The sequence below is a fragment of the Armigeres subalbatus genome, chromosome 3 (assembly GCF_024139115.2).
Source record: "Armigeres subalbatus isolate Guangzhou_Male chromosome 3, GZ_Asu_2, whole genome shotgun sequence".
In the NCBI taxonomy this organism is placed as follows: domain Eukaryota; kingdom Metazoa; phylum Arthropoda; class Insecta; order Diptera; family Culicidae; genus Armigeres; species Armigeres subalbatus.
Window position 1 is genome coordinate 422,196,731 of NC_085141.1, and position 8,355 is coordinate 422,205,085.

Consider the following 8,355-nt stretch of genomic DNA (forward strand, 5'->3'; position numbering starts at 1 on the left):
TCGATCGTGAAAATTTAAATTTCAATAACTTAAGTTATATTGTTCTGTTTTCTTCATTTATCCAGCATTTTACGTGCGGTAATAGCTGCCACAATATAATTATCATCAAAATCAGCCGAAATTATCACTAAAAAAAAACAATAAATTAATTTCAATAGCCGCCACAATAACATGTTCTGGTAAGGTGTAATCTATTTGACTTTTGTCTTGTGTCGTTTGTCATCGCAGCGATCATCATCATCCTCATGAATTTATCATTATTGGCGAATAAAGGTTGCATGAAGAAGAGGAAGTCTAAGGATAATATTTAAAAAAAAAAAAAATGCACGAGGAAACATACGGGAAGTGTTTTAAAATTCTTCTCAAAAATTTTAGGAGCAATTTGATTTAAAACGGTTAGCAGTTTTTTCGCAATTTTTCGATTTCAAATTTTATTTTGTGATATCACACTTGATACATAGTATGAGAAAAGTCAAACCTCGTACTGTTTTCCGTTTAAAATCAAACTACTTCTACCGTTAGCGCTCGTAAGATGCTGTAGATGACCACAATTATCATTCGATTTTGCCAATTTAGGGATGCCTGGACCGGAAATTTACCGAAAAATTAGGGTAACCAACTTGATTTGGACCCCTACATATTTTGGACCCTCCTGTTGACATTTTATTGATATCTGAACTAAATTCAATGCCGCTGCTGAATCCCGTATGGTCTTTATGCAAATAAGATTGCTTGTGTTTAACTAGTTTCATGTGCAAAAATAACGATATTTGGATGAAATGTTGATGAAATCAATTTTTTCAAGAAGGCAAGCGTTACAATGCGTTATGCTTCAAAGCATACATCACTGAATATCTCAGAACGAACACAATCAGTTCATGTTGAAATTGCAAATTTAAATCACTGCAATCTTCTGATTGATGCATGTCAATCGAAAGATAAGACTTTGCTTTAGCTCAATGACCTGTGCAAATAGAAAATTCATTTTTCAACAGACTTAAAGGGGGTGTCCAAAATGTGTACATTTGGGGGTCCAAAATATGTTGAACTGTCCAAAACGAAGAATATTTTCATTTCAGATAGTTGAAAATCTTAGAGATTTATAAACATCCGGTGTTCATTTCAAAGTTCCTTTTCATAAATAAGACTTTCATCTATGAAATTTTGTGATTTTAGGCTGTATCACACATCTCATTTGAAAGATATAAGCGGATATAGCACTTCCTCTAGGGATCCAAAATGCAACATTTACCCTAAACTTGTGCCAGTGCCAGTTCGAAGATTAAAAAATACCCAGTCTTAAAAAAGGCTGATGCACCTCCCAAAACCATTAAAACGTAAATCTATATTATACGATAATTATTGAACTGCCTCCATGAGATATGAGACAGCAACTACTTTTCAGTTGACGAACTTAATTCATCTATTTGATCTTGACGCATTAACTCTTTGGTTACAAACTTGAGCTCACTATAATGTGGGCGTCGAAACTAAGATAAATTAATCTAGTCATTGTACGTGTCATCGACAGGTGTTTTATGAAACACTATTGGAACCTTTTTTCTTTACATTTGATCTGATCCAACTGGAAGTGGATGTCGCATTTTGGATAAAAATTTTCTTTAATCTGGACCATTTGTGTGTTGACAGAATAATAGTTTTTTGAAGCATAATTGACTTAGCGTTAAAGTCAAGAGACTAAAAATAATAACTATCGAGCCAATGATCATGCACCAAAAGATATTTTAGTTACCAGATGAAGATTGTCGCTTCAGTTCCCTTTGTTCTGCTGTCCGAAACATGTTGGGTACCTACCTGTCAAATCGTATGTATTTTTCCATTTTGACATTTAGATCCCCTATCCTCGCCAGCAAAAGATGTTCCGGACAGCGACAATGTTTATCTGGTAACTAAAATATCTTTTCATGCACCGGAAAAAAGTTCTTTTAGCTGACGAGAAACCTAACCATACTGCTCATGTCGCAAATGTATAACATTTGAATTTTTATCGATTATGAGTTAATCTTAAGAATCCTAAGTAATCCAAGAATAAAATCAGATTAGTAGTGATTCAAATTGTACTGCTGCATTTAATTTTAATATGAATCTGAAACATGCATTCTCCCAGCAGCTGCCTCAGATTAATTTAAGTTCAGATTCAAAAGCTCAAAACTGTTGCACAGCTTTGTTCTATTGTCTGCAGATTGAATCACGAGATTCAAATTTTGTATGTTTTGGCGATTAAACGCGTTATTTTAACTACGGATTTTGGATCAATGCACTTTGCAATTCTGAGCAACAGAATAAATAATTATTTTATTTATTTAAATAAAATTTAAACATGATCAGAAAACTGCTGGAGATACTAGCGTTTTTTTTATTTTGCTTCAGATTCCAACGAGAATAGTGTTCTTAAATTTGGAGGAAAAATAAATCACTGCTGATCAATCAAATAGGGTAAAGTGCCCAATAGTGGACCCCAACCAATAGTGGACCCTCCAGCCATTTTTTCATTATTACAGCACAATGTAAACATTTTGCTATGAAATTCCATCGGAGAACCTACCTTACAGTCCTATGATTTGATTATATGCATTGGAAATGCTATGGAAAGTAAGGTTAGAGGGTTTTTTACAATTCTTTAAAAAATAAACACGAGAGTGTCCATTATACGAATATTTTGGGGGTCCATAATAGGGAAGAAGAACGTCCTGAAACGGAACATAAAATCAAATGAAGTGTCGACTATAGGGAATCAATTTCCTATTATGGACCCCAGGAGGTCTACTATAGGGCGAACTCAGTCAGACTTTGGAATGTAAATTTCAACGAATAACGTCGAGTATTTGAGTGTTTTATGCAGGTATCGTGGAGAGGAGATGCAGAGCTTGATATCAGATAACACGCTAAATTAATTTTTTGAAAATTTATACTCATTATGCCAGAAAGAGCAGAATTTGGCTACTAGGGTCCACTATTGGGCATTTTACCCTAATTGGTTTGCAGTCTTATTTTTTCTACCTGCAAAAATTTGTTTTTTAACAGAACGATGCATTAGAAATTAAAGGCCCACTTTTAATCACAATGCCAAATATTTGTCAAATTCCTTCAGACATCTATCAAACCGTTAAGATATCGACATGAGTATCAGGCAGACTTGACAAATTTGTTAATATCAATAATTTGGAGTTTGTTATTGTGACAAATACAGTGCTGATAACTTTTGCGCTATAACGAAACATGTGTATCTGAAATTAACGATTGCAATACATTAATGAAACATTTTAACGATTTTAAAAAAACTGTTTCTTTATTTTTTTTATTCGAATTAAATTTCTTCTCGAGCGATATTGTCGCATGCGTCACTGTGTTCCGTGCTTAAAGCCACTGCTTGACAGCTAGCACCAAGTTTAGCACCAAGTTTTCGGCTTCAATCATGTTGTATGCAGATGACAGCCGTTTCAGGGGGCTGATCATAACTTAATAAATTGGTGAAATCGGCAATACAAAACTCAAACTAAGTTTATTTTTATTTTTCCCAAATAATAACAATACTTCTCAATATGAGATCTGAAACGAACATAACCACAATCTGCAATGTTTGCCTCCGGTTGAATATAAAATTTAGGCTTCAGTCTAACAACCAAATCGAATGTATTCGCACTACACTACAAAGTGTCACACTAACAGGTTTTCGTGTCCAATAAAATAATGCGAATGGTCTGGAGCATGGTTTCCCAAACTGTGGGTCCCGACCCCCAGGGGGGTCGCGAGCGGATTGTTGGTGGGTCACGCAGAACAAATATTAATTGCAGCTCGAATGCCGAACCTTTTGATCATTTTTTTTCAGGAACATTGTTTCATGTTCAAACCGCATTTTATTTTAACCCTTATGCGGCCAATAAAAAAACACACGAGGATGGCCGACAGGGTACCCGTGTTCCCATAAATTGATATTCTCATAATTTCAACAATTTTCAACCGATTTGGATAATTTTGACAGTTTTGGAAACAGAAACTCATAAACTTTTTGTTGATTGTCATGGTTTACAGCTTATGTCCATGGTTATACAAGAAATTTTTGAAGTAAGCCTTAAGAGTCTACACGCGTAACCATACGCGTAACCAATATGCTACAAGCTTTTTGCGCTTCTTAGAATTGAAGGTGTTCAAAGTGTGAAGTGTTCAAAAAAATCCTGAAGTGAGGTCTTAGCCATCCGAGAAATCTCTGGAGTAAAGCCTAAAGATCTACTCGCGTAACCAAAGGCCTATTATCCAAATTCAAATACGGTACATGCTCTATGTGGTACTTAGCATAGAATGCGTTCACAGTATATGTTCCGAGTCATCCAAGAAATCTCTGGAGTAAAGCCTTAAGGTCTACACTTGTAATCATGGGTCTATGGAGTTGTCTTAAAAGTGGTACATGCTCTTTGCGCATCTTGAAATCAAATGTGATCACTACATATGTTCTGTGCTATCGAAGAAATCTCTCGGATAAGTCCTCTGACGCCTTTATTGCATATGTTCATGGTCATCCAAGAAAACCCTGGAAAAGGCCTTCAGGTCTACACGCGTAACCAGAGATCTTTTAGATTATTTCAAAACTGGTGCATGCCCTTTGTGGTACATAGAATAGAACGCCTTTATTGCATATGTTCATGGTCATCCAAAAAACCCTGGAAAAGGCCTTAAGATCTACACGCGTAACCAAAGATCTTTCAGATTTTTTCAAAAGTGTTACATGCCCTTTGTGGTACATAGAATAGATTGGGCCCATTGCATAGGTTCATGGTCATCCAAGAAAACCCTGGAATAGGCTTTTAAATCTGAATGGGTACCCAGCGATCTTTTGGCTTGTTTCAAAAGCGGTACATGCCCTTTGTGGTACATAGAATAGAATGTGTCCATTGCATATGTTTATGGTCTTCAAAGAAAATGCTAGAATAGGCCTCAGGATCTTCACACGTAATCAGATACCGTGCGGGACCGAAGTCCGTACAGCACCGAAATCCGCCCACCTCATGAGATATCAATAAATTAAAGGGGTTAAAGGTAATTAATCTACAAATAATTTATCTCATTCTGTTCAGATACATGGTAGTAAGCTTTTAGGACATAGAAATGGAAAGAAGGCTTTGAAATTAAAACAACAAAATCAAAAACAAATCTCCATCCATCAAACGCGGAGTTTTTCCCGCCATTTTGTTTTCAGGTAGAACATAATCGCACCAAAAGTAACTGTGCTTTAATTACTAATTGCGAATCATTACATAAGATGAGCGGAATACACATCGAAGGGATTGCTTCTCAAGGTGCGTATCGAACTATTTACAGTGGTAGTTTAGTCAACCAGACTGTTTCAATTTAAATATCTAGTTAAATAATAGCTGTACGGAATTTGATCCTTTGATTCGAAATCCGTCCACGGTGGACGGATTTCGAGTCAGGAGTAGTTGATTTAATTCAATATTTTATCATGTTTTTCGTAGTTTTTAATGAGTAAATGTGAAGCACTTCAAAAGTAGACGCCTTCACGCTCCTGTGTCGATGACAAACGTTTTATTCACATTCGAATCCTATTTTCTAATGACTTTTTCATTTACTAAGGTGCTTAAGTGTACGGATTTCGATGCCCCACGGTACCATTCGGATTGTTTCAAAAGTGGCATATGCCCTTTGTGGTACAGAGAATATACCGCTTTCATTGCATATGTTCATGGGTATCCAAGAGAAACCTTGAACAATCCTCAAGAACTTCACGCATAACTAAAGTTCTTTCGGCCTATTTGAATAGTTATACATGCCTTTTATGGTACTTAGAATAGAATGCACCCATTTCAAATGTTCATGGTCATCCAAGAAAACCCTGAAGTAAGGCATTAGGATCTACACCAGAGATATATCAGCCTGTTTTAAATTTGGTACATGCCTTTGGGGTCCATGAATAAAATGCGTTCATGGCATATGATAATGGTCATCCTAAAAATTTATGGAGTAAGACTTCTAGGCTCTAGGCTCAAATTGCTCGCGTTTTCGGGGACATACCACTCGATACGGAAGCAACGCACAACTGTCATTTTTATTATTTCACGCATGCTGCGACGCAGCAAAGCTAAATCAACAAAATGACAGTTGTGCGCCGCCTGTATCGATTAGTGTGCCCTGAAAACGCAAACACTTTGAAACTTGGATTCCGTGAGGAGCATGAGCATGAGCATGAGATGATCGTACAATTCGTAGTTGCTACTCCGTGATTGACCAGAACTAGCGGAATTGCACAGGGAACCAACAGATGGGACTTGGGATTAGCTCTCCATCCTCAATGTGCAAGTTCCGAAAGCTCAACTTTGAATGGGTCAATAACGGCGCCGGCCACGTCCTTACGATCATCGAGGGAAGGAATATTGTTGTAACAACCGTTGTTTTAGAGACCGACGAATCGTCTGCATCTCTACGGTTGTTACGGGAAGGAGTATTGTAAGTAGGGAGAGGAAGTGTCATTACTTAGATCAGGATTCACCTTGGTAAGTGATGTAATCCAAGTAACTAGCATGTTAATGTTGACGCGGGAACAAAGTAAAGATCAGTTACGACGTATTTTGTTGTGTCATTGTTCACCCAACGTAAGGGCAGACAATCAATCGCTCCGGTAGAGCTATTGTTAATTTATCTTTGAACTGTCCGCGATAATTAATAATCGTGATTGTTTCATATTCATCGAACGCGAGGAAAAATAATCAATATAAAACATAGTTTTTTCTCGTACAGAAAAAATAACAAATATGGTTTTATCGTTTTGTACGTTGGTGCACCAGAAAGCTAAGAACTATTTACTGTATTGAAATGCAAATTGGTTTGTGATCATTCTTACATTATCTGCCCCGGAAAAATGTATGCTGGGTGTTTCTGTAATTGTAATATTACGTGGTCCCACTCAGGAAATGACGTACCGCACATAAGAAAACATCACAATGCTATTTATTCAAAGTTTAGCGGCGACACGTGAAGTTTCGAGCAAATCAACCACTTTTTTGATTTGTTATAAATTATTCAGAATACATCAATTTACGAGAAAGATCAAACATTTTTCATTAAACTAATCTTCAATGAAAGCAACATGCGAAACAGCAGCAAATAGAATATCCATTACTTAGACGACCCTTGAAACTATAGCTAATGATTGCTTCTATGCATTCCTTCACACCATAAGACTAAACTATCTCGCATTTTGTTTTAAAAACTCAATGTCATCAAAATATTTCTATCATGCTGACTGCCATGGAAGATTATTAACTAATAATTTGTAAGTGCGTTGCTAATTTCCATTTGATTAATAAAACTCAAACTTTTATAAATTATTCAAAAAAATTTACTAATCAGACGAGTTAAAGAAGAGACAACTAAAATCGATAGAGAAGATATCGATTTAGAGAGACATTTTTCCAAAACATAACAAATTAAGAACGAAAACAGTATTACTTATTAATGATTTAAATTCATGTTTTGGCGTTGAACGTTCAAAGAGGAGATGAGAATGAAATAGCCTACCACTATATTACTGATGTCATCAATATAGATGAAATGTTGAATTTGTTACCTTTATGGGAACTCCCAGTTATGCCAACACTAACCAGTTTGATTAGTTCTTGAAAATGAGATCCTGATAAATCGTGTATACCGTTATCGTCGCCATTGATGTGGGCTTGCATTCATCTTGCAACATCAGATAATTCACTAATTTAGCTCCAATAAATTGGAGCGAGTGTTAAAATGTGAAGTCTTCTATTTTGTACATTTAATATTTTTTTCCAACATTTGGAACACAATTTTGTCGGAGGAAAAAAAAAGGCCTGCCATGCTTACTGAGACTCTCCAAACTATTTGCGTTGCGTAATTAAATGATTTTCTCAATTGGTATTGTATTAGGTATTGTATATTGGTATTGTAAACGCCGGCTTTTGGTATTCCGGAACATTCCGGCTTGGAATGATAATATGTAGTTGTATACAAAGTTCACGTCATTATATAATAAACGTATGAAGAATCTCTGGATTATCAGGAAAATTAAATATGCATTATGAAGATAGTATGTAGAACAAAGATATAATGAATATGATATAGCGTGACCGTTTAGAAAGCTTTTTTTTTTAATTATTAGAAATTACATTGAACCACAATATGGTGACGATTCCTTCAGATGTCACATCTGAATCAAGGCCAATTTAAGAAAATCGAAGCAAATGTTATCAGCTTTTATTGTACTCTCATGCTGTGCGCCACTATTTTTGATATGCTGCATCTAGTTTTCAACTATGTACATTAATTTTAATTTCAATAATGAGTATAACGTAT